The sequence below is a fragment of the Equus caballus genome, chromosome X, assembly GCF_041296265.1.
Source record: "Equus caballus isolate H_3958 breed thoroughbred chromosome X, TB-T2T, whole genome shotgun sequence".
Lineage (NCBI taxonomy): Eukaryota > Metazoa > Chordata > Mammalia > Perissodactyla > Equidae > Equus > Equus caballus.
In genome coordinates, this window is record NC_091715.1 from 108,532,785 (window position 1) to 108,560,051 (window position 27,267).

Consider the following 27,267-nt stretch of genomic DNA (forward strand, 5'->3'; position numbering starts at 1 on the left):
AATCCAGTGAGTAAATATAGTTGCATTTTTGAAGCATGGGACAAATCTTGTGTTCTCACTGAGCACAGTTCTCCGGTTGGTGTGTCAAGGGTGATGCTTGTGTAACTGTAGGAGGGAAATCCCCTGTGGTTAATGCATGGAGGAGAAAACACTATGCTTTCCCCCAGCCGGTGCAGGGTAAGTTTCTACATACCCACTTTGTGTGAGAGGCAGAGTGGTTATAACTACCTTTCTTGGATTTCTTCTCAAAGGGAGGCCCTGACTTCTTTCCCCAAACTCACCTTCCAGTCCCTCTCTCAGAGCGGAAGTGCTTACCAGACTCACTTGGATAATTTTTGCAAAACATACTTGGCTGGCCACCTGTCTCCACACTGGAGATTTGTTTCAATAGGAGAATTATTTCTAAGGCAAATGCAAGTATGAGTATTTTGAAAAAAAATTATTTGCCATTTTACAAGAAGAATATATTTAATGAAATTAAAAATAAAAATTGGTGATTTTGATGTCCACCCTAGGCTGAGAGCACCCGTCTTTGAGGCATTGTCAGACATATTAAAATCTGTGGCATACTTAGAGTTGCTAGTTCTTTTTCCATAATTCTTTTGTACTGGGCATAAAGCTCAAATGGACTATAAAATGTAGAGAGAGTGTTCTCAACCTATTGGCTCTAAGAATTTTTTTTTCACCTTTTTAGTTTGAAAGGGACAAATTAGGACAACAGAGCAATAGTGGATGGGAGCTATAGTGCTATTAAATTACATTCTAGAGCTGGGAAAATTGAGAACCATAATCCTAGGAATTATTATTGATAAGAGCTAACACTTTTTGAATGCTTACCACGTGCGAGGCCCTGTACTGAATACTTCGTGCCCATTTTCTCATTTGATCCTGACAACCACCTGTGAGGCCTCATTTGACAGATGAGCAAACTGAGGCTCATAGAGATTGATTTGTTCAAGGTCATCCAGTTGGTCATTTGCAGAATCCAGATTTAAACTCACTTTTGCTTGATTGCAAAGCAATCTTCTTCCACTGTATATATATATCACATCTTCTTTATCCAATCATCCATCAATGGGCACTTGGGTTGCTTCCACGTCTTGGCTATCGTGAATAATGCTGCAAGGAACATAGAGGTGCATAAGTCTCTTTGAATTGTTAATTTCCAGTTCTTTGGGTAAATAACCAGTAGTGAGATAGCTGGGTAATATGGTAGTTCTATTTTTAATTTTTTGGGAAATCTCCATACTGTTTTCCACAGTGGCTGCACCAGTTTGCATTTCCACCAGCAGTGGATGAGGGTTCCCTTTTCTCCACAACCTCTCCAACATTTGTTGTTTTTTGTCTTGGTGATTATAGCCATTCTACTGGGTGTAAGATGGTATCTAAGTGTAGTTTTGATTTGCCTTTCCCTGATGATTAGTGATGTTGAGCATCTTTTCATGTGCCTATTGGCATCTGCATGTCTTCTTTGGAAAAATGTCTGTTCATATCTTCTGCCCACTTTTTGACTAAGTTGTTTGTTTTTTTGTAGTTCATTTGTGTGAGCTCTTTATATATTATGGAGATTAACCCCTTATCAGATATATGATTTACAAATATTTTCTTCCAGTTGGTGGGTGGTTTTTTCATTCTTATCTTGGTTTCCTTTGCCTTCCAGAAGCTCTTTAGTCTGATGAAGTCTCACTTGTTTTTTTTTTCTTTTGTTTCCCTTGTCTGAGTACACATGGTATTCAAAAAGATCCTTCTACATATATTTTTTTGATCGTTGGTCTCCTTCGGCTAGAATAAGGGCCAGCAAACTTGTTCTGTAAAGGGCCGGATAGTAAATATTTTATGCTTTGTGGGCCAGATAATTTCTGACACAACTACCCATCTCTGTTGTTGTTTTGCAAAAGCAGTCATAGATGATACATAAAAAAATGAGAACGGCTGGGTTCCAATAAAACTATTTACCAAAACAGGTGACAGGCCAGATTTTGCCAGGGACCCATAGTGTGCCGATTCCTACTAGAATGCAAGTTCCAAGAGGGCAAGGGTTTTTGCTTACTGCTATATTTACAACACCCAGAACAGTGCCTGGCACGTAGTAGGTACTCGATATATTTTTGTTGGATGAATGAGTCAATGGGAGACCAGAAAACTAGGAAATCAGGATAACTGTAATATAGCCACTCATGTGCAGAATCTTGAGCAAGTGCTGATTCTCGCTAGTTTGCAGCATATCAATTCTCCTTCCTCCCTTCCCCTGTCATCCCTACACTGCTACCTAAAGCATGTTATATGAAGTAAAACTTGCTTTGATTGCCTGTGCAACTCTCCTATGTGTGAAACTTCATCTGATTTCCTTTAATGTTGTCATTTGTCTATGCAATCCTCCTGGCTCAGGCTCTCTCTAATAACAATAATAACTCAAATACTCTGCACTAGAACCAGAATGCTGAAAGTATTTTTAATTTAAAATAACTGCTGGCAATAGCTTCTATTGACAACTCTACACTTTTCAACACTTCATCATATTTTGAAGCACTCTCTGAAGTTGAGCAACTGTTACTCTTATGATATGAAACGTTGTTTTCCTTCCATGCAGTCAATGTGAGTGGTTTGTTCTGATAAACTTTAGCTTTCGAGTACTCCCAACGATAGGAATCATGTGGTAAGAGATATGGTAAATGAAGTATTCACCAATTCTTACTGGCTGTTCTCTCATCCTTCTCTGGATCTCTTACAGGCACTAAAGATTTCCTGGAGCTATATATAAATATGTGTATAATATATAATGTCAAGTAGTATTCAAAGTATAAAGAAAAATAAAACCAGGAAGGCAGATAGGGAATGGGGAGGAGGATCTTACAACTTTAAACATGGCGGTCAGAGAAGATCTCACCAAACTTCCTATTGAAAACATACATTCCTTCATTCATTATTTCGTATAGTCCTTTATACATTGCTAACATTTACTAAACATTCACTATGGATGTGGTACTATGCTGAGGGCTTTATATATATTAATTCATTTAATTATTATAAAATACTATAATGTAGATGCTATTATCATCATCATTTTGCAGATGAAGGAATTGAGTTACCAAAAGCTGGTGTAATTTGCTTAAGGCCCCACAGCTAGCAGAAAGGAGAGCTAGGGTCTGAACCCAGGTCTGCCTCTCTCCAGGGCCAAGATTTATTCGTTGTTTTCCACCACCTCAACAAATCTTTACCATATGCCATGCAGTATTCTGGGCATTACCTACAAAGATGAATAGGGCATAGTCTCCTTGGCCTCCTAGAGGTAGCACTGGTTGTGGCTGTGTGGGTGGGAGTCGAGGCTGTCAGACACAGAAACTACAGAATTCTGTTTACAAACAAGTTGGTGAGAAAGTAGACATAGCACTATGAATTCACAGGGTTCTGAAAAATGGAGACAGAAGGCCATGAACTTAAAGGGCATAGGACCCCCAACTCTAAAGTTAAGGTCAAGCAATAAGATAGAAAAATGCCACTCTCAGGTACTTAAGCTGACAAGAAAATCATCCACTGTAGAAATGGGATGGGCTGCCCACAAAAAAAAGGGAAAAAAAAGCCTTTACTGATAGGATAAGGGACCTCCCTCTATGTGATTAAGAAGCAATGCTCTAAAATGTCACCAGTGGAAAACACTACTGTAGTCTTGGAAATGCTAAGGTTGGGATAGTCCATCAAAACTAAGAAGGGTTTCACGACATCATGACACGTGCAAGCAAGTTATTTGACCATTATAGAAACAACAACAACAACAATTAGAAAGAGAAGTTGTTCTTCTCACCCCGTGCCCTGACCTGCTGATACATTTATTGTCCTTCGATAGGGGAATAGGTGGTTGCATCAGGCTGCATGAACTACATGACTCCATTTTCTCAGACCATCCCACACCCTCTACCACCTCTTCACTCACCAGCAGCAACAGCCACTGTACACCAAGCCCCTACTCTGAACCAAGTGCTTTACATAAATTGTCTACTTAATCCTCACAGTAGCACTCTGATCTCATCAGGGCCTGTTATTAGCCCTATTTTCAGATGAGGGAACTGAGGCTCAAAGAGGTTATGTGACTTCTCCAAGTCCATAAAACTAAATGAGTGGTATTAGTTTCCTGTGGCTGCTGTAACAAATTACCACAAACTCAGCGCTTAAAACAACAGAAATTTATTCTCTCACAGTTCTGGAGGCCAGAAGTCTGAAATCAAGGTGTCAGCAGGGCCTTTGTTCCTCTAAAGGCTCTAGGGGAGTTCCCATTCCTTGCTTCTTCCTAGCTTCTGGTGGCTAAGGATGTTTGGCTTGTATGTTTGGCTCGCATTACTCCAATCCAACCTAATTCTAACCTAGATCTACCTGACTCCAAAACCCCGGTTCTTTTCACTAAACCAGTCTGCCTCCACCAAACAGTCTTCTGCCTTTATTTGGTTTCCTAAAGAGATTTCCTACTGGGAAGAGAATGCACTGATTGACGTAAGTGTACTTTGTAGTTAATTATCAAGATGAATTAATAAATTGACATTTCGTTTTCTAAACCATGCCTTATGAGTTTGGATTGTGTGAAATTTGTTCCCCAGAGCCTAATGACTCCCTGGTTAAAAATGACAAAATTGAGTTTTGGAACCTGCAAAACTGAGGATGGGATCTTGGCTAAGGACCAAGATCCCTTCAGGGAATAGGCATTCCATAGCCTACAAGCCATGCCCATTTCTTTACTATATAAGTGACCAAAATATAGTGAATGCTACAAACTTCTGGGTGTACAGAATTTCTAATCACTTGAGAGCTTACAGGAGGAATTTTGATTCCACTTCAATGTTATGTCCCAGAAAGATTGCTCATAGTGCCTACTGTTTTCTCCTGAGCCTCAACCTCCATCATCAAGTCACAGGGAAAGAGATGTCTCTAAGAGTTCATTATCACATTAAGATGAGGTTCTGTAGAAAAACAGGGATCCAGAAACAGTAGGGATTCCCGTGTTTCTAAATTGGTCTCTTTGCAGGGAAACTGCCCCAGCTAACTAGTTGACACTGACCTGCTCATACCTTGATTAAGAAGAGACTATCCTTAGGGAAGTTTTTCTCAGATTTTAGGCAGTCTGTGGGCCGCCGATATTGGTAGACCACCCAGGGAGCTTGTTAAAAATGCCAATTTCCTGGCCGTTATACCAGGCGTACTGAATTAGTATTTCTGAAGATGGGGTCTAGGAACCCACATTTTAAAACAAGTAGTTGGAGTAATTCTGATACACATTCAGGTTTGAGAACCACTGTGTTCAGGTGAAATCAGGCTTCCACAACATTGAAACACAGATTAATTTCCAAGTGTTCATTTGCAATTCCAGCCGATAACCAATTACAATATTGCATTCTTGCAGCATGATCTGTAGCCTGTAGTTCATGTGACAATATCATTTTATATGGCTTGATTTAAATCAAAGCAGTTATGGCAAGAAAATTTCTTAATCCCTGTCTCCTGAGACAATTTACGTAATATATTTTGAGAAGAATGCAATAACCTCTCCCTAATATCTTAAATTGATCTCCAATGTCTCTTTTGGCTCAAACATCCTGATTCTATGAATGTTCCTAGGGCTTCAAATCTGTGGCAAACACATTGCTTGTTACAATCTCAGCCCATTTCTCTTCTTCCAGGCAACAAGTTTCTGAAGAAGACTGGTTACTAGTGATTTTCCTGGATGTTTTTTAATAACATATGCCTTCTCACCGTCTTATTGTGAAGAGTGAGTGAGAAAATGTATGTGAAATGCCAAGCATAGTGTCTGATGCAAGGAAGTAGTTAATAAACATTCATGCTACTTCCAGTGCATTGGCCCAATAATATCTCTTGAATTATTGAAGATATAACATCGGAGAGCTGCAGCTGAATGAAAACTAGGAAAACAGCTGTACTGACAATATTAGGTTTATTTGGCTTTAGGGGAACTGAATAGAACCCAAGTCTCTAAGGGCCAGCTCAGCTGTAGCGCTGTGAGACGGCCTGGGGATGGCGTGGGTTCCTGTCATGCAGACTGCCTGGGAGAACGGCCACAGTGTGGGTTTTGCCTAAAACTCAGCTTCCCATCCCCAACATGCTTCCTAAGTTACTATTTCTCAAAGTGTGTTCCATGGCGTATTAATCCCTGGGGATGAATGATGAGAGTACTACATAAGAAAGAGCCCCATGAACAAGCCAGCTTGTGAACCACTGGATCAGTCAAATTGGTTTCCCAATGGCAGGAATATTTGGAGTCCTTAATATGTTAACAGGCAATGTGAACCTCGAAGAGAGGGATGGGGTACACAGGGTTTTTCTAAGTTTCTGTGACTTCATACACAGGAATGGTAGTGAAGGGCTAGTGGTTCTGAGGAACACAATTGTAAGAACACTGCTACAAAGTCACTGGTGCCCTCTACCTGCTAACAGGAATGGACACTTTTTAACCATTATGTGACAAAATTAACAAGAGAACAATTATGTGCTGAGCGGTAGAGTAGTGTCCCACAGCCCCTAGCATCTTCATTTTCTTCTTTGCACAGCTTAGATTCTATGTCTGTTGTTATATTCACCCTTTTGTGTACATCCTAGCCTCCCTTGCCTCTTTCTGCCTCCATATTTGAGGGACAGACACCTAATCTTGGTTAAATCCAACTCTGTCTATTCCAGACCTGCCCCAGCAGCTGAATGAGATTGGATAAAAAATTAGAACCGTGCTGACTAGTCTCACTTTAGAGTCATGACCACCAACCTCAACGGGGCCCTTAGTACTACCTTCCAATATCACTACATTTGCTTTGTCCAGTCATTCTTGAACTCTCCTGGGTGGCTGTTTTATACCTTCCCTCTCCTCAAATGCCCAACACCCCTTGCTCCATCCTCCTTCTCAGCTGCTGACCTTGCTTCCTGTTTCACTGAGAAAATAGAAGCAGTCAGAAGAGAAAAACTACGGACTCCCATCACCATATCTACAAACCTACTTGTATCTGTATTCACATACCCTGCCTTCCCTCTTGTCACTACGAATGAACTGTCTGTAATTCCCCTGAAGGCTAACTCCTCTGCTTGTGTACTAGATCCTGTCCCTTTTGGCCTAATCAAGGTCATCGCTTTAGTCATTTCCCCCTCCCTCTGTGACATCAGCAATTTTTCTCTCACCAAACCAATATCTATAACGTTAAAAAAAAAAAACTGTCCTTGAGCTCAGTTACAGCCCCATTTCTCTCATTCTCCTCAGAGCAAAAATTCTAGAAAGAGTTGCCTTTGCTTCTTAACTCTAAGTCTTCTCCTCCCATTCTCTCTTGAACCCTCTCCAATCAGGCTTTTGCCCCTATCACTCCACCAAAATGATTCATGTCAAGGTCAACAATATCTCTTCAGAGTTAAATTTAATGATCATTTTTCTGTTCTCATTTTATTTGACCCAACAGCAGCATTTGACACAGTTGATCACTCCCACCTTGAAATAATACTTGTTTCACTTGACTTCTGGCACACCACACATTCTTCATTCTCTTCCTACTTCGCTGGCTACTCTTTCTTAGTATCTTTTACTGGGTTTTCCTCATCTTTCTGACCATTAGGCTGTCTAATTGGCATGTGAATTCGAAATTCTCCAAAAGGAAAGCCATTTTTTTTTCTTATACCTGCTTCTCTCACAGTCTTCTTTATCCACTTTTCCAGATGTTTGGCCAAACTTGGAGTCTTCTTTGACTTCGTGTTTTTTCTCATACCCCACATCAAATCTATCAGCAATACCGTGAGCCAAATCTTTCAAAATATATTTAAAATCTGACAACTTCTCACCATTTCCACTGCTACTACCTTAGTCCAAGCCAGAATCGTTTCTTACTTGCATCATTGAAAAATCCATTAAACATATAAGTCAGATCATGTCAGGCTTCTGCTCAAAACCCTCCAATGGCTTTTTATATTATTAACAGTAAAAGCCAAAGTCTTTAGAATGACCTGTAAGATTCTACATGAGCTGACTTTTTCCCCTTTCCCTCTCTGACCTCAGTTCCTACCACTCTCCCCCTTGATTACTCAGCTCCAGCCATATGGCCTCCTCGCTGTGTCTCAGACTCGCCAAGATAACTCCCAGTGGGCCTTTGCTGTTCCCTCTAACTCAAATGTTCTTTCCCCATAAAGCCACAGACTTACTCACTTGCTTGCCTCACATCTCTGTGCAAGTGACACCTTACCAGTGCTATTTCCTTGACCACCTTATTTAAAAATTGCCCCTCTGCATGCTTTTGTATCACTTTACCCTGCTTTATTTTTCTCCTTAGCACTTATCATTTTCTGAGGTATTCATATTTCCCTGTTTGTTTATTGTCTATCTCCACAAATAGACTGTAAGCTTCAGGAATGCAGGGGTGTTATTTTGTCACTCCTATATCTCCAGTACCTAACTCAGTGCCTGGCACATAATAGATGCTCAATAAATATCTGTCAAATAAATAAAGAATGATTATAAGTGAAATGGCAGTTCTGAGACTCCTGGCATCTTCAGGTGGGGACAGATCACCCTCATCATCTAAAGCAGCCCCCCTTCCAAGTGCAGGACTCCTTGATACCACATTTCTGGTGGTGGATTTAGTGTTTACACGAGGACTTCCAGGAAGCTCCATAGAGTCTGAAGCAAAATGCTCCATAATTGGAGGTATTGAATTCCTAGAAAGATCCTTGTCAGGGGTCCTTTTTCGATATGTAATATTTTTTGAATAAGTATTAGATATACATGATACAAAATGCCAAATGATCAAAGGGTAAACAGTGGAGAGTATATTTCACCACCTTCCACGGCTACCACCCTATTCTAAGCCACCTTCGTTTTCTTTTACTAGAATTATCGCACAAATCCTTGAGAAACACATGTTACTCCTCTGCTAAAACTAGCCCAAGGCATCTCATCTTCCTCAAAGTAAAAGCTAAAGTTTCCCTCTGCCCCAGCCACCAAGTTCCCCTCCTTTAAGCAATCACTTTTATCAGTTTAGTGTGTATTTTTCTAGAAGTTGCCTATACATCATACATACATATCTCTGTGTGTATAATCTTTTTCTTTTTAAAAACTATGCACACTATTTTGCACCTTTCTTTTTTTCTCACTTATGTCTACATCATTCTTTTCAATGGCTGCATACCTATCCATTGGATGGCTGCTATATTCTCCAGGGATTCTTAGCTTGGTGACCATGTGTGGGCTTTACTGGGTCTATGAAGCTCCTGAAATTGCATGTGGATATTTGTGTGCATGTGGTACAGGTATATCTTTCAGCAGAGAAGGCCCATACCTTTTATCAGATTCAAGGGATCTGAGAGTCAAAATGGGTAAGAATTGCCATCCCGAGTCTAAATCCACCTTCCTGAAATATATGCCCTTTGGTCCTAATCGTGCTATTTGGAGCAGCTCGGTCGGAGCCTGGTGCGTAGAGGACATGCAACAAATATTTGTCAAGTGAATGAAGGGACAACGCGAATGAATCTACTCCCTCTTCTCTGTGTTAGCTTTTGGCTGGCTTGAAGAAAGCCATCATGTCCTTCTTAGTCATTTCTTTTCCAAGGCTTAATGGCTTAGTTCCTTTAACTCTTAATTTGACATGCTTTCCAAACCCCTATGCTTTGCGCTCCCCTGGACAAGCTCTAATATGAATTTTTCCTAAAATGTTTTCAGGGGCAAATAGATAATAAAAAAGGTGAGGTAGACAATGATCAGTGGTGGGACCTGTGAAGTCCACATAGTTATCTAACGATATTCACATTCAGACTCAAGACAAATGACTTTCTTTTGCAGGCCAATTTTGTCCCTTGGGCTATCAGTTTGCAAATCTAAAAATTTGGTACTCATACAGTTTGTCAATACTCTTTTCACATTTTCCACTCTCTATCACCCCACCCTTGTTTTCCCCATAAACTCTACAATTTAGTCACACTAAACTATTCTCTGCTTCTCAAGTGCCCTTTATGATTTCTTACTCTTATTCCTTTACCCGTATGACTCTCTCTTCATAAAATGTCTATTTGGAATATTCTCTGTTTGCCCCTCCAGATCTACATTTTTTTTTTTTTTTGAGGAAGATTAGCCCTGAGCTAACATCTGCTGTCAATCCTCCTCTTTTACTGAGGAAGACTGGCCCTGAGCTAACGTCCGTGCCCATCTTTCTCTACTTTATGTGTGGGGCGCCTACCACAGCATGGCTTGCCAAGCGGTGCCATGTCTGCACCTGGGATCCGAACCGGCAAACCCTGGGCCACCGAAGCAGAATGTGCGAACTTAACTGCTGCGTCACCAGGCTGGCCCCCTACATTTTTTTAATAGACTTTATTTTTAGAGCAGTCTTGGGTTCACAGTAAAATTAAGAGAAACATAGAGATCCCGTGTACCCTCTGCAGATCTACTTTTCATTCTCCTCCATTCTCTTTCTGCAGCCCCAGAGGCCGACCTTTACGGACTATTAACTGTATGAACTGGCTTCCTTGTCCTCTGGATTCTTGTTGGATATGGCCAATGGGAGGCACTAGCAAGGGACTGGAGATTGGAAGCAGATTAACATCTGGATATTTATTCTCCTGGCTCCCTCTCTGTGGAGTATCAGCAGTTTGGTTGAGTCTTTCTAGAAGCATCTACCACAGGCCATGGACTTCTTTGGCAGCTATCTTCTATAGCTATAGCTACTCTCTGGGTTCTGGTAACTGCTCCCTCCTCTTGGCTCTTCAGGCCTGAAGATGGTAAAGACTCCTGGGGTACGTCACCATCCTTTGTTGGTTTCTCTTAATGCTGTTCACTTTGATGTAAGCAGTCCCTTCATTAAACTCCCCTCACTTTCCCTGTTTCAGTGTGCCATTGGTTTCCTACTGGACCCTTGACTGCTACTATGCCCTCCCCTCTCTTGTCCACTTGGTCACCTCCACACTGTTCAGGCCCCAGCTCCTCTGTGAGGCTTCCCTTAGTGTCCTTCCCTCTGAGAAAATTAGCTATTCCCCCACTTCCTTGAGGACATTTCTTACAGAATTCTGTGCTTATGTATGCATCTCTTTCCCATTAGATCTTGAGCTTCTTATGGTGGGGAATGAAGCTTATTCATCATTACTGTCTCAGCTCCTGACCAAGTAGATGCTTGGTAAATGCTGGTTATGCTTTCCTTTGGAGGGCTGAAATCAGAGAGGTAGTATCTGTTTTGCCTTTTATTTCCAATTATTTGATTTTTAAAAGAAATGCTTGCACCTTATTAAAAGATCATAACTAAAGGAAGAAGAATGAAGTACAAATATAAGTCTGTCCCTCACATCCATGCTCGAAGTACCCATGGTAATAGTTTGTGGTGTGCATCCTTCCAGTACCTTCTCTATGCACCAAAATACATAAGTTCATATAGACAAACATATTTCTCTGCTCCTTGTTTTTTTCACTTAACAATACAACACAGCTATATCCTGTGTCAGCCTATATAGTTATACAGACCTGCTTCATTATTTTTTTATGGTTACATTGTATTCTGTTTGAAAAATGTACCATAATTTATTTGACAAATCCTCTATTATTGAAGAGTTATGTTATCTAATATTGTTCACTATTATCAACAATGCAACTCAAAACACAGAGACACTTTGGATAAAATGTATCCACAAAAGTATTTAACCGAGCTCAAAGAGCAAGAAAGGAAAACCTCCAGATTTCAGAAACAAAAATGGAACTCGAAATCACGGCAATGAGCATGACTTGAAATCTCACAACTCACAGAGATGGTGGGACCAGGTCTGTACCCTAGGAGCTTACACTTCGAATTCTTTGAAGGGCTTGGAATTGAGTTAGAATTGTGCTTCCTGAGCAAAACAAGGAGCAAAAGAGATCTTCTTCATCTATGAATGGAAACGGGGTTTCCCAAATAGCCAGGGGCACCATAATAACAAATCTTATTTAGTACTTACACTGTGACAAGCACTGTTCTGCATGTTTTGCATGTATTGATTCACTTAATCCTTATAAAAATCCCAGGAGGTAGGCACTATTATAACCCTCATTTTACAAATAAGGAATATAATGCTGAAGTAACTTGCTTAAGGTCACACTGCTAGGAAGCGGCAGATATAAGATTCAGAGCCAGGCATCCTGGCTCTAGGGTCCATGCTCTTAACTATTATGCTATACTGTGTTTCTACAAACAAGATATAGAAATAAACTCATCCATAATAAGTCTAAAAATCTAAACCTGAGCTACACACTGTTATGAGACCCAAATTCACGGTACCCACATAGTTCAGAAACCCTGAGCTGAGAATTTAACATAAAAACTGATCAAGAGCTTGGAACGCCATAGAACTCTGGTAGAAGCAAACGAAAAACTGCCCATAGGGTCACCTCTACAACTCAGAGTCAAATTCCCTCAGAATATAGCTCCTACAGAAGATAAGTGCACATGAATAATTATAAAGCACAGGAAGAAATCCACTACAATAAGACTTAGTCAGTATGTACAAGAAATGGGAGATGGCCCGGCCTGGTGGTGCAGTGGTTAAGTGTGCACATTCCGCTTTAGCAGTCCGGGGTTCACCAGTTTGGATCCCGGGTGTGGACATGGCACTGCTTGGCAAGCCATGCTGTGGCAGGCGTCCCACATATAAAGTAGAGGAAGATGAACATGGATGTTAGCTCAGGGCCAGTCTTCCTCAACAAAAAAAAGCGGAGGATTGGCAGCAGATGTTAGCTGAGGGCTAATCTTCCTCAAAAAAAAAAAAAAAAGAAATGGGAGACTTTGGTTCCAAGGAACTACAGATAATACGGTAATCTGAACAGACTTTAAAATATCGTATATTTATACAAATGGCCAATAGGCACATGAAAAGATGCTCAACATCACTAATCATCAGGGAAATGCAAATCAAAACCACAACGAGATATCACCTCACATCTATCAGAATGGCTATTTTCAGAAAGACAACAAATAACAAGTGTTGGTGAGGATGTGGAGAAAAAGGAACCCTCATGCACTGTTGGTGGGAAAGTAAATTGGTACAGCCACTATGAAAAACAGTATGGAGGGTCCTCAAAAAACTAAAAATAAAGCTACCATACAATCCAGCAATTCCACCTCTAGGTGGAATTGAAGACAACAAAAACACTAATTCAAAAAGATATATGCACTCCTATGTTCATCACAGCATTATTTACAATAGCCAAGATATGAAAACAACCTAAGTGTCCATTGAGAGATGAATGGATAAAGATGTGATACATATTTATACAATGGAATATTACTCGGCCGTTAAAAAGAATGAAGTCCTGCCATTTGTGACAACATGAATGGAACTAGAGGGTATTATGCCAAGTGAAATGTCACACAGAGAAAGACAAATACTGCATGATTTCACTTATATGTGGAATCTAAAAAACAAAACAAACAAACAAAACAGAAACAGGGGCCGGCCCGGTGGTGCAGCAGTTGAGTGCTCACGTTCCACTTTGGAGGCCCAGGGTTCACCTGTTCGGATCCCAGGTGCGGACATGGCACTGCTTGGCAAAAGCCATGCTGTGGCAGGCGTCCCACATATGAAGTAGAGGAAGATGAGCACGGATGTTAGCTCAGGGCCAGTCTTCCTCAGCAAAAAGAGAAGGATTGGCAGCAGTTAGCTCAGGGCTAATCGTCCTCAAAAAAAAAAAAAAAGACTGACAGATACAGAGGACAAACATATATATATATATACATATATATATATATGTATATATATATACACATAAAAGAAAAATTCTAGAAATGAAGATTATAGAAAATATGGATGAGCATTGGAAGACTTTAGTTCTAGTCACTTTGAAATGTTAAAAAGTCAACTGACAGGTTAAACTACACTTAAGGCACAAGTGAAGGGAGAATTAGTGAAATAAATAAAGCTGAGATAGTCACAGAATATAGCAAAACATTATAAAAATGCTAAATATGAAAGGAAAATTAGAAGATATGGGTGATAGAATAAGAAGCTCCACACACATCTAATAGAAATTCCAGAAGGAAAAAATAGGAAGAGGTAATGTTCAAAGAGAAATGGCTGACAATTTTCCAGAAATGATAAGACATGAGTCCTCAGGTCAAAATCCGGTACCTAATGCTAATCAGAATAAATGAAGACAAATTGGTAAGTTTTAGATGCATCATGGTGGAACTTCAGGACATCAAGGATAAAGAGAAAATCTTAAAACTTACTAGACACCTACAATGCTGCAAAGTGTTTCTGTAGGATAGATTCTTAAAAGTGGAATTTCTAAGACAAAGGATATACACTTTGCAAAGAAATGAATGTGTTTTAAATGAATGAATGAGTGATTGAATTAATGAGCCCAGTAGAGGCATTATTTCTCTCAGTCTAGGCATGATATTTCAGTCTAGCCTGAGGTTGCATCCCGCAGCTATTTATTTATATATTTGCAACTGCACCACCACTATTGATTCGTATTGAGCATGAGGCCAATTAAAATCTCCAGGACTTTTTCAAATGAAGGACTATCAAATGAGATCCTCTCTAGTGTGTACTTGGGCAATTAATTTTTTAAATGCAGATGTAGGACTATTCAGTTATTGGTGAGATCATTGAGACCTGGAGCCAATAAAGAAAGTTTCCTAAAGGAAGTAGGACTTAGGCTGAGTAGGATTTGTTTTGGATGGAGGGGACGAAGGAGAGCTTCTAGGTTTGTGGGATGGGGATAACAAGAGTGATGAGGTGCATGGATAGGCCATAGGCTAGGAAATGAGCTTGGAGTGCATGTGTTAAAGGTGAGGGAGTAAAGAGATAAGGTTCAAAGGTAGGGTGGGACCACAATATGGAGGGCCTACAAAGCCAGGTAGAGTGTTTGGACTTGATATTATACATGGGCAATTGGGAGGCACTTCAGCCTTTTAAAAAGGAAATTATATGTTATCTAACAGCCAGCCAAAAAAAGGTTAAGCTGCCCCAGGAAAGAGCAGGGAGACTGAGTGAAGCAATGCAAGCCCCTAGTCCTCCTGCTTTCGGGTTGGTGGTTGTTAGTGGCATGGAGTTGATTCCAACTTCTAGAGACCCTGTAGAGCTGGAACCCTGCCCAGTTTTTTGCACCATCGTCTCACATTCCAGTGCTGTATCAGACAACATTCCACTGCTATTCATAGGGTTTTCATGGCCAGTTTTTTTCAGAAGCGGGTGGCCAGGTCCTTCTTCCTAGTCTGTCTTAGTCTGGAAGCTCTGCTGAATCTGTCCACCATGAGTGACCCTGCTGGTGTTTGAAATACCAGTGGCATAGCTTTCAGCATCACAGCAACACACAGCCGCCGCAGTACGACAGCTGACGGATGGACAGATGGGTGCTGTGGTTCCCTGACCTGGAAATGAGCATAGACCTTGAAGGTGAGAGTACCGAATCTTAACCGCTAGATCACCAGGGCTAGTTGTTTCTGGGTTACTGACAGGTTATCCAGACACATCAAGCTCAACAAACAGCTCAGGGACACTCGGGTGACTTGATGTTGAACCACCAGACTAGTGGGAACTGTGTGTGATGAAATTGCAATGGCAAGACTGAAAGTGGTGCTTGGAAAGAATAATAGCAAACTCAAGGTGCTTTAGAGATGAGAAGGAGGCACAAGTAAGGAAGGCAATGGATGCAGGGGAACAAGAGACAGAACGGGAGAGTGGAATATACATTGTAATGAGCATTAGACAACCTTAGTTCTAGTCCCGGATCTACCTCCTACTAAACGTGTGACCTTGTGCAGATTAAACACCAAGGCCAGTTTTCTCATCTGCAAATATACTAGAATATAAGTTCTAGAGGGTTGTAACTAGGTATGCTTTGTTTACCATGGTATCCCCAGCCACTAATACAGAGCCTAGCATAGAGTCTCACTAAATAGTGGCTGAATAGATGAATGAAGGCATGAATGAATGAATGAACTACTGCCTGCCGCTCTACGTCATGGAGTTATTGTGAGATGCAAATGAGATCAGGGGTGGGAAATTTTTACACAAAACTAAAACACTAAGCAATCCTATGGTAAAATACTACAGCTACTACTGAGAAGTATATTTTTTGTTAAATTAGAAGGCTAGCTGTATTACTTTAAAGATTTAATGATAAGTGGGCTAATGATATCAAATTTTCTTAGCATGGAAAGTAAGAAGAATAGTGAAAATATAAGACACTTCAAGTGATTTGCCCAATTTAGGCAAGGAACACATCAGGATGTGTGTTCTGTACCATGTTCTGTTCTTTACACTCAATGTGCTTGTGCTAGAAGTAATAATGGCATTAATTATAGTTAACATTCATTGACTACATACAATGTGTTATGGCCGGCCTATCTGTCCTTAGAAAAAAAGCCTTACAAAGAAAGTAATACTATTCCCATTTTAGAGATGAGGTTAAATAACTTGCTTACAGCCATGGTAAGGAGGTTGCAGAGCTAGAAATTTTAAATCTGTTGTCTCTGAAGCCAGTAGAAAGAAGCTGTGGAGAACAGATTTCTTCCCACCATAAGGATGCCCTTGATAAGAGACAGAGCAGTCCAAAGATGGAATGGGCTGCCTCCTGAGCTAATGAGTTTCTTTTCACTGGAAGCAGGATCACTACATAATTCGCAGGGCCCAGTGCAAAATGAAATACCCCTATGCCCATGAAGCCAGGCTTGATGGGAAGTTTTCAAGCAGAAGTTAGCCTGCCTCTAGACAGGGATGTTAGAGAGAGGAGTCGACATGAGCTGAAGCACTGGACCAAATGACCTGAATCTGAGATTCTATCAGCCCAAAGGGTTCAGGGGAGCTTCCTCAGGTGGCTGACACGGCACCTCAGAGGCCTTTAGATGAGGGAGAGTTCTATAAGGTGACACAGAGAGATCCACGGTGCTATGATCATCTGGGGCACCAAAAACATGTCCTGCCCTGTGAGGCAGCACAAGCACTCAGGAGAAAACAAAAAAGACTCTTTTAGTGGTGGTGAGGCATAATAGAAACAGCCAGACAAATGTGGATTCAAATCCTGGCTCTGCCACTTACTGGCTAGCCGTGTGCCTTTGAACAAGTTATTTAAATCTCGGAGACTGCTATTTCACCCACAATATGCTCATGGTGCCTGCTGGCAGGGTTGTGGTGAGGTTTCAGTGAGAGGATTCGAGTCAAGTGCATCTGGCACTTGGTAAGCCCTCAATAAATGTTAGCCACTGTTTTCTCCTATTGTTGGGGGGCGGGGGTATGGTCATTTGCCTCTCCTTCAGTACTTCACAGCCCAGTAGACAAGTCTGCCAGATCCGCCTAGGGACACAGAAACCCCTTCCCACTCTAGATTTCCTAATCACAGCACAATGCTGGTGGTGGGCCATGGGTAAAGGTGGAGCAGAGCCACTAGCAGGTAGTCATAATAATAAACCTTTAAGAAGAACGGGACTCACAAGGTTTTCCCCTAGCCCTGAAGACCCTCCCTCACAGAAGAGGACTGTTTAAATCCAATCTTGGAATCTTGCCAGGAGAATGTTTTACCTACACTGACTCTTCACAGGATCAGAAATGAGAATAAAATTCACTCCTGCCCAGCAAAGCTATATGCATTAGCCACTTGGCATAACAAGAACCTTAACACCTCTCTGTTTGTCTGTGAGGCACCTGTCCCACCTCTTCATAATGCTGTGAAACGACCTGCATAGCAGAGCACAGATGCTCACAGTTTTCCAGGAACTTCATTATCTCTTACGCAGTACAGAAAGAACGGTCTGAGAACTAAGGGAACATTGCAGTAAATCCTTGAATAGCTTGGCTTCTTTCTTTTTTTTTTTTTATGAAGAAAACAAAAAAACAACAACACCCAAACCAAACCATTAATTAACTGGGCAAAAGGCTGGAACTATTATGTCCTAATCCTGCCCCTCACCCCCACCCTGTCCACGTGCCATGCGCTTACAGCATTTTCTTACTTGGGATGGATGGAACATTTCTTTTCCTTTTGTTTGAAAAAATACTTGTCATTTGGCCTTGGGCTCATCTCATAACTTCTCTTTCCCCTAGATTGCATAAGCCGTAGAACTGAACAATCTTGATTTGTACAGGGAGTCTGGATTTTAATACCTACCCTCATGTCCAATACCTCTCCACTTTTGTCCTTTTCTCCAGGACCCTGATTTCCTTATGGACATTTGCTTCGAAATCTTACATACTTATTCTGCCCAGTTTCTTTGGCTACACTGTGGCACAGCTTTGGAGCCATAAATGTGAAATATTTCCATCATGACCTATCTTCGGGAGTGGGGAGGTCCTTAACATTGGAGACAGAAACAGAGTAGGTCATGGAAGTTCATTGAATAATTACATATTTAATAGATGTCCATATTCTTTCACATCTTTCCCTTTTCCTCCATCTCCTGGACCACTACCCTAGCTCGATTCTTAGTCCCCTGTCTCCAGGACTGATAATATAGCCTACTAACCAGTCACTCTATGTCCAGTCTCTCCCTTTCCAAATTATCCTAAATATAGCTGCTAGTCATCTCCCTGAACCTTAGCCCTTGGCTAAAGACCCTTATTGGTTCTCCCTTACCTAGTGAGTAATTGGTAAACTCCTCATCCTGGCATTCAAGCTCTCCACAGTTATGCACTCACTGATCTTCCTTTCCAGCCCTTTCTCTCATCACTCTTCTTGACAAAGCTTTGTCTTCAGCCAAACTTGACCACTCCTTGTTTCCAGAGCACACCCTATGCTCTCCTGCTTCAGTGTCTCTTCCACCTGGAATCAACTCCCCTCCACAAGGTTCTCTGCTCACCATCCTATTAATTCTTTAGTGCCCAGGTCAAATGCCACCTACTTCATGAAGCCTTTCCAGGACCCTTCAGCTGGATGCGAGCTTTCTTTTCTGTGAACTTCCACAGCATGTAGCATTTCTTTTAAGACATTCATCATCCAGTGTCTATTATGGTCATATGTGTAATAATAATAATTACTTACATTCCTTGAGTGCTTACTACGTGCCAGAGACTGTGCTAAAGGCTTCTCAGGCATTATGTATATCACAAGTTCTTAAAGTTTTTGGCCTCAGGATCTTTAAACACTTAAAAATTATTGGGGACCCCAAAGAGTGTTTGTTTATTTGGCTTATATCTGTCAATGTTTACCTTATTAGAAATTAAAACTGAGAAACTTAAAAAATTCATCAATTTATTAAAATAGCAATATTAAACCCATTACATATGTTAATAAAAGTAACATTTTTAATGAGAAATAACTATATTTTCCAAAACCAAAAAAAAATGTGGTGAGAAGAATAGCATTGTTTTCCATTTGCAAATCTTTTTAATATCTGGATTAATAGAAAATAGCTGGATCTCCTCTCTGCTTCTGCTTTCAATCTGTTGCAATATCATACAGCCTCTAGGAAACTCCACTATACACATACTTGTGAGAGTATCAAAGTATAAGAAGCCAAATAGGCCTTAGTATTTTTATGAAAATAGTTTTGCTCTCACAGATCTCCAGGGGTGCCTGATCCACACTTTGAGAACTGTTGGTCAACATTAAAGAGCTAACATGTATGAAGTGCTTAGAATAGTGCCTGGCACATAATAAGCGGTATCTAAATGTTTGCTATTATTATCTTCCTCACTCCTCACAATCCTCCCCCCACACGAGGAAGGTACTATTATCCTCATTTTACAGGTGGAAAAACTAAGGCAAAGAGAAGTTACGTAACTTGCCCAAGGTTATGCAGGCAGTAACAGGCAGAGGCAGAGCTAGGATTTGAAGCCACCTGGTCTCTCCCCAGCACCTGGGCTCTTAAGTGCTCTGCTGGACTGCCTCTCCACCGACTCAGTGAGGGAGGTAAGGGCAAATGTTATGTCTTGTCATCTGTATAGCCCCAGGTTCTGACTTGCACCCACTGAACTTTGAGTAATCCTGGCATTTATGAACGGCTGTTAGGCAGCAGTCTCTAAAAGTTAAATCTTAATGGTGATGAAATTGACCCTAAGGGTCTGTGGAAGGTCAAAAAGGTAAAGAGGAGAAATCCATGAACTTTGGAATGAGACAGACGTGTGGCTTCAAATGTGAGTTCTCCCACTGCCTAGTTCTGCCATGATGTAAAGCTGTGTCATCTTGGTCTGGTTTTTCATCTGTTTGAACCTTAGTCTCCTCTTCCATAAAATGGTGATAATACTCTTTGTCCTTGGTTGTTGCTGTATGGATTCAATGTGATAATGTATGTCAAGCACCTGATATATAAGAGACGCTCAGTAGCAGTTAGTTTGCTTTATTCTTTTTTGACCTCATTAGTATGTAAACTCCTGTGGGGAAGGGATTTTTGTCTGTTTTGGTCACTGCTATATCACCAGAACCCACAACAGAGCCTGGCAAAGAATAGGTGCTCAATAAATGAGTGAATGATCCTGTATGAGCTAGCACAGCACAGAACACATTCCAGGTGGTTCAATATTATGTTGAATTTATTGAATTGAATAGTCATACTGATTAGAGCAATTATAGTTCCCCCAGGCAATTCCATTTTCATTAATAACTGCTTATGAAGACCCCATGGTGGGTATGACTATGTCCACAACTGCCAATCCAATGTGCCCTGGGAGCTACCCAGTTCCCTTCTGTGAATTGTTCTCTAGGAAGACACATTGAGTGGTCCTGAGAGACACTGAAATGGCAGCACTGTTGACTCTGCCAATTTGGAGGAACGTGGACCTCTCCTAACAGCAAGCACACCTTTTTCTTCATGTTCCCTGCTCTCTCTGGCTCTCTGTTACCATCATTGTGCTCACCACTCAGATGATGTTTTGAGGTTCCCTGGTTTTCTCTCAACAACAGGCTTGCTCTTTCATGATAGTCTGTATCATGCCACCCCCGTCCCCTTTTCACTGTACCTTTGAATTGTTCTCTAGTGTTCCATTCTTGATTGCTTTCTATTTCCATGATAGCTTTTAGGGAGAGCCTTTACATGGCCTACTTTCTTAGTAAATGGTTTGGTGAGATTCTGATTTTCATCTGATATTAATTCTCCATGAGGGACAAAAAAAAAGGGATCTGCTTTCAACTGTTCTTTTAGTGTTCTTTTAAATTGTAAGTCGCTGAAGTCTTCTGTCAGCCTGCTGCCTTCATTTCAAGCGACTCTTCACTTTCCCTCAGTGACAAGCTGTGACTTCAGAACTAGAGAACATTGCAACCAATCATGGCTTTCTGCACAGTCCTCTTTTTCTCCTCTGGGTCCACTCTGGGCCTTCCTTAGAGTGACTCACCTTCCCTGGCACCTGACTTTACCTATTGTGAAAACAAGTCTTGTTTACTCAACTCCCTCTGAAATGTAGTTGCTGAAGTAAATATCCACCCCCTCAACACACTCTCTCTCTCACACACAACATACGCTTTCTCACACACATGTGCCTGCGCATGTTCACATACGTGCATACACAAACATACTCTTGAGGGATGAAGAAAGTAGTGGTAAATGGGGGAAGCAAAAGCATTATTTTTCATTTAGATAGATTTCCCAATACTGATCAATTAAAATTCAGGGATTTCTAACTTGAAATTCATCAATGGCCTCTGAGTGGTCTGTGAACCCCCTGAAATTTATCCATTCAATAGTTTATTGAGCGTGTACTGTGTGAGGGACACTGTGGTAGATATAGCTATATATGTTGTATAATTTATTCCTCACTACAACTCTGAGAATAGATTATTATAATCTGCATTTACAGATGAGGAACCTGAGTCTCTGTGAGGGGATATGACTTGCCCAAGATCACTCAGTCAGTAAGTAGTAAATCTGAGTTTGAAAGCCAGGTCTGATTCCTTACCATCATCAGGTCTTCTAGGCACTAAGGAGCAGTTGGCACTTTGACAGATGGGAATGGGGCAGGGTGAGAATGCTAATAATATGAGTGAAGGTACAAACATGGGAAAGTGTGGCAACATGTAAGAGAGTGGCAGGATTTAAGGAGGCAAAATTATGTTGGGAACATGACACACAAGGTTTAGAAATTCGAACTTCTTTCCATCAACCTGAGGAAACAATGAAAGATGTTGGAATAGGACAACGACATAATCAGAGATGTGCTTTAGGAAGATTAATCTGATTCAGATCCGTATCCATGGCTCCCCTGTGCTGTTGATAGTATGAAAAAAATTCTTTGCTAAGAATTCTTTATTCACTCCAAGCCTATGCTTTGGTCAGAATTCTCTCTTTGCCTTTAAATACTGTAGTGAAAATTCAGAAGGCCATGTGGAAAAAACAGAGGGGAAGAAACAAACTACACACAAACACAAGATAATTATGTACAGGTCTAGGAAGAGAAAGCACAGTGGGTCACGACGAACTTTATCAAACAGAGTGCGAGTAAGCAATGTCCCAATTGTAAAGGAAAGAAACAGCAACCAAAGCACCACCATCAGTAACAAGAAACAAAGGCTGCCAGGATCTGGGAGACATGGAGGAGGGGTACAGAAATGGCACTTTCAGACTTTTCTGATTCCTTTTCTTAAAAGAGCAGAAGAGAAACTACAAAGGAGGCAGGGGAGAACCGTAGAGTTGAGCACTAGACTAAATCGGGAAAAATAGAAAGGAAATAAGAAGGAAAGGTACTACCCATAGCTGGTTTTGGTCTATCAACCCAGTCAGACAAGCAAGGCAAGCTCCCCAGCATTAGAAGGCTACACTGAAAGTAGACAAGTGTAAATAAACCTCCCACTGGTAATTAGTTTGTCAAATTAGTTGGCTATCTCCTAGAGCCCTCTCTCCTTCTCCCCCTCCTATATATTGAATCCGTTACCTAGTTCCTATGAATTTACCGCAGAAGGCTGTCCTAAATCAAGGCCCTTCTCCCAACTCCCACTGACAAGGCTGCTCTTAATTAAATTCCATGTCCTCTCTCACGGGACCAGGCTTCCTGCTTCTAGTTAGTTTCGTCCTTCCTGTAGTTCAGGCCTCAATCTGCCCCAACACTGAGCCTCCTAATATTTCCCTGCTTATAAACCTTCTTTGGTGGTCTATTGCCTAGAAAATACAGTAGAACTTCCTTAGTTTTGCACAATGAAGTGGCAAAGGAAACAAAGGCGTCTCCCAGACCCAGGAATGAAGGGACAACTAAGGAGCTGTATCTGGGACGAGGAACTTTTGAAACACTCCAATTAGTAGCGTCTTCCTCCTGATCTCAGAACCATCCCTCTTCCTACTGTGTGTTTATACGGGGGGTGAGTGGGCTTTGAGTAACTTATACTTGTGCTCAACCTAATGGTTGATTGGAGAAGGGAATCTGTCTCTCTCTCAATTGAATGTATGAGGCTCTTCCTTCCAGAAGTCTTCCCCATTGCAATCTTCCTTCCCACCATGGCCTATATCCTTTCCAAAGAGTACACTTTTCAAACCCTCTTACCCCCAAGAATTCTCATCCTTACTTAGCAAAACTCATTCCCCCAGCTTGGAGAAAGGAAGAGGAGCCTTTTAAAAATCAGACATATGTCATAAAGAGGGAGAATCTCATAGCAGACATCATATTTGAGTTCATTTTCACTAATTCTTCTACTGTACATGAGGCCCGTCACTCTCTGATTACCCAGCCTATTTCTTCAATCTCATCTTCCATTATCACCGCTTCTCCCCACCTCTTCACAATCCCGACATACCCTAGACACCAGTCATGCGGAACTTTTCAACATTCCTCAGATACATTAGTCCTTTGCAGATGTTGGTGCACATGATGTTCCCTCTGCATAGAACATCCATACTCCTCTTAGCTTGCCAGTAAACTCCTACCCTCCTTTAAGACCCTGCACAACCATTGCACCCTCTGGGAAACTTTTCCTGACTGCCCCAGATAAAATTAACGGCCTTCTCCTTTGGGCTCTCATGGCATTTTTTCATATCCTTATGATAGTTCCATACTGATCATGGAAACACAATGTAAGAACTAGAAGGATAGGCTTTGGAGGCATACTGACTCTGCTACTTGTAAGCTATATGATCATGGGCCAATGACTTCACCTCCTTTTGTCTCAGTTTCCTCACCTATAAAGTAGAATAAATGAGATAATACTTGTAATACTGCCTTTGGAATAGAGCCTGTCAAACTGTAAATATTAATGAATAGTAGACATAGTTATCTCTTCTAATGTTGTATTGTTACTATATATATCGCATACTTGTGCATATAACTGCATTATTATATTATGATTGTATTATTATTATAGCATTATTTAACTTTGACTGTATTTATATTTTGTCTTACCAGCTGGTTTATAAGTCTTTTGAGGACAGGACACTTGTATTGCCTTCTCTCCTATAGTGCCTTGTATAAGCGTGGGCTCATTAAATATTTGTTGGAGGCAGTATATTGTAAAAAAAGCACTGGAGTCTAAGAGATTTGGGTTGGAATCTTGACTCTGTTCTTAGTTGTTGTATGATCTCAATCTCCTTGAGCCTCAGTTTCTTCATCTGTAAAATGGGGATGATAATAATAGTACTTACCCCACAGGGATATTTTAAGGATTAAATAAGCCAGTACATGAAGGATATACCACATGGTAAACATTCACTAAATGGTTATTATTATCAACTTTGTATCCCCTTGCATTTAGCCTAATAAATACTTGCACTTGAATGAATGAACCTAGCTATCTTCCGAAACTTCGAGATCTAGGGGATACAGGCAGACAGGATAACTTCATGTACTCCTTGGAACCAAGAGGAAAATATGAGTCATCTCCATTGTACTTCATGGGTCACTGAACAGGGGCCCCATCCTCCGGAAAGCAACAGGCATGGCCAGCTGAATCACTGTAAAATCCTTTCTGTAAGGATAACTCCAACACTCCTCGCTCCCTACAGCTCATCGGACACAGTCCCTCACACACTAGGTACAAGGTGCATACTCCTCCCGTGATGGGCAGGAGAAAGAGTTGCAAAATTACCACAGAGTGAGAGTGTCTATAAATCCATTCCTCTTACTTCTTCTGTAGGCTATTCTGTTTTATTTGCTAGTTAACTTTCTCTACACTCACTTCCAGTGTAGCCCAAGTCTGTGCAGACTCTCTCCCTCAGAGCTCCAGCAGAATAATGGAGAAATGCCAAGCGTTCACTATTTTGGTCCAATATAGCACTGTGTTAAAGAACATAACACTCTAAACCCAGATGGCCTGGATTAGAATCCTACCTCCAATACTTACTGTGAGACCTCAGGCTAATCATTTAATGTTTGTGTAACTCGATTTTCCCATCTCTCAAATGGGGACAATAAAAGTACCTTTCTTCTAGGGGTTTTGTGAGGGTTAAATGAGTTAATACATTTAGAAGAGTGTCTGTCATACAGTAGGTGCTACATAAATATTAGTGATTATTATTATTATTTTAAAAACTTTATTGAGCCATAATTCACATACTAGAAAACCATAAATTCACCCATTGAAAGCGTATAGTTCAGTGGTTTTAAATATAGTCACAGAGCTGTGCACTCATGTCCACAATCTAATTTTGTAACATTTTCATCACCCCGAAAAGGAACTCTGTAGCCATTAGCAGCCATTCCCATCCCTGCTTCCCTTTTTCAGCCCCAGGTAACCACTAATCTACTTTCTGTAGATTTGCTTCTTCTGGATGTTTTATAAAAATGGCCTCATACAATATGTGGTCTTTTGTGACTAGCTTTTCTCACTTAGCATGTTTTTAGGGTTCATCCATGTCGTAGCACATATCAGCACTGTATTTCTTTTTAAGACTGAATAATATTCCATTGTATGGATATACTACATTTTGTTGATTCATTCATCAATTGATGGACATTTGGGTTATTTTCCACCTTTTGGTTATTATGAATAATGCTGCTATGAAATTCATTTACAATTTTTTGTGTGAAGATATGTTTTCAATTCTCTTGGGTATATACCTAGAAGTAGAATTGCTGGGTCTTATGGCAACTCTATAATAAGTAGTTTGAGGAAATGCCAAACTGTTTTCTGCAGCAGTTGCACCATTTCACATTTCTGTCAGTGGTGGGAATGAGAGTTCCAACGTCTCCACATCTTCAACACTTGTTATTATCTGTCTTTTTTATTATAGCCATCCTAAAGGGTGTGAAATGGTATCTCACTGTGATTTGATTTGCAGTTCCCTGATGGCTAATGATGTTGAGCATCATTTCATGTGCTTATTGGTCATTCTTATATCTTCTTTGGAGAAATGGCTATTGAAACCTTTTGCTCATTTTAACATTAGCTTGTCTTCTTCTTATTGAGCTGTAATAATTCTTTAAATATTCTGGGTACAAGTCCTTTATCAGATATATGTTTACAAATATTTTCTCTCATTCTATGTGTTATCTTTTCACTTTATTGAAGCTATTGTTATTTAGCAGAAATTTATCAGTTCGCATAGGATAAAGAACATACGATAAAGAGACTGTATTGGAGAGGAGGAAATTTAAAAACCAGCTGAGAGAAACCGTTAGGTACACTACCCTTCTCTACTACTCTCCTTTGAAATTAAATCCAAAATATATTAATATTCCACTCTGTGCCAGGCACTGTAAGGAATAAGATCTGGCCTCTATCCTCCAAGAGCTTACTAACTTAGAGGGAAGAGAAGATGCAAACATGTGGAAACTTAAATAATTATAACATGCTTAGATAGCAGTTCAAGACCACAATAGAAAAGATGCCACAATGCACCGTGTGATTAATTGCCAAATGAATTGCATGGAAAATTGCTATGGGAAGTCAAAGGAGGGAGAGAGCACCAGGGGTTGGGGTGGTCAGGGAAAGCTTTAAGGAGGAATGATCTAAGGGGTTTGTAATTCACTGCAGCCATGCCTGTGCAATATTAAACGAAGATGTGGAGAGAAAAAAATATTGACTCTGTTTGAAGGGAGGCATCTTAACAATTAGACTGATACCACCATTTCATTTCAACCTCAGCAAAAGTCCCCACAGTTTCACCTTCCCTATGAAGACCTAAATGACCTGTCTAGTCCTGAGGTTACCAATTAGCAATATGATAAGCCACATGTGGCTCACAGACATGTTTTGTTTGGCCCAATTAAAAAATTTAGAATTACCTGCCAAAAAAATTGTAATGGGTAAATTGCACATAAAATGTGTATTTCTGTTTCTCTAGAAAAATCAGAAGACCTGACAATTCTGGGGTGGGGCAAGTACTGTCTAGGTCCATGGCTGATTTCACCCCTGCTTGCACCTGCAGACTTTTCAATTTGAGACCGCCTAGAGTCATGGATCTTCAACTGAAAGCTATGTCAAGAGTGCATCTG

The 27,267-nt window shown here is 40.7% G+C and overlaps 1 protein-coding gene and 1 long non-coding RNA gene across 3 annotated transcripts in view; one reads left to right on the forward strand and one right to left on the reverse strand.

Annotated features, from left to right (window-relative positions):
- Positions 1–837: 837 nt before the first annotated feature.
- LOC138921740 (uncharacterized) overlaps positions 838–27,267 on the reverse strand; it is a 76,741-nt gene continuing 50,311 nt past the window's right edge. Inside the window, exon 3 of the long non-coding RNA XR_011434589.1 lies at positions 838–1,119. This is a non-coding gene — a long non-coding RNA (uncharacterized lncRNA). The remainder of the gene's footprint in view (positions 1,120–27,267) is intronic.
- The window catches only part of RTL9 (retrotransposon Gag like 9), a 79,157-nt gene continuing 67,059 nt past the window's right edge, over positions 15,170–27,267 (forward strand). The window contains exon 1 of one of the 2 annotated variants that reach the window (XM_070256893.1): positions 15,170–15,381. The gene's annotated coding sequence lies outside the window, so the exon portion shown is untranslated. The remainder of the gene's footprint in view (positions 15,382–27,267) is intronic. The other variant, XM_070256891.1, reaches the window with a different exon arrangement.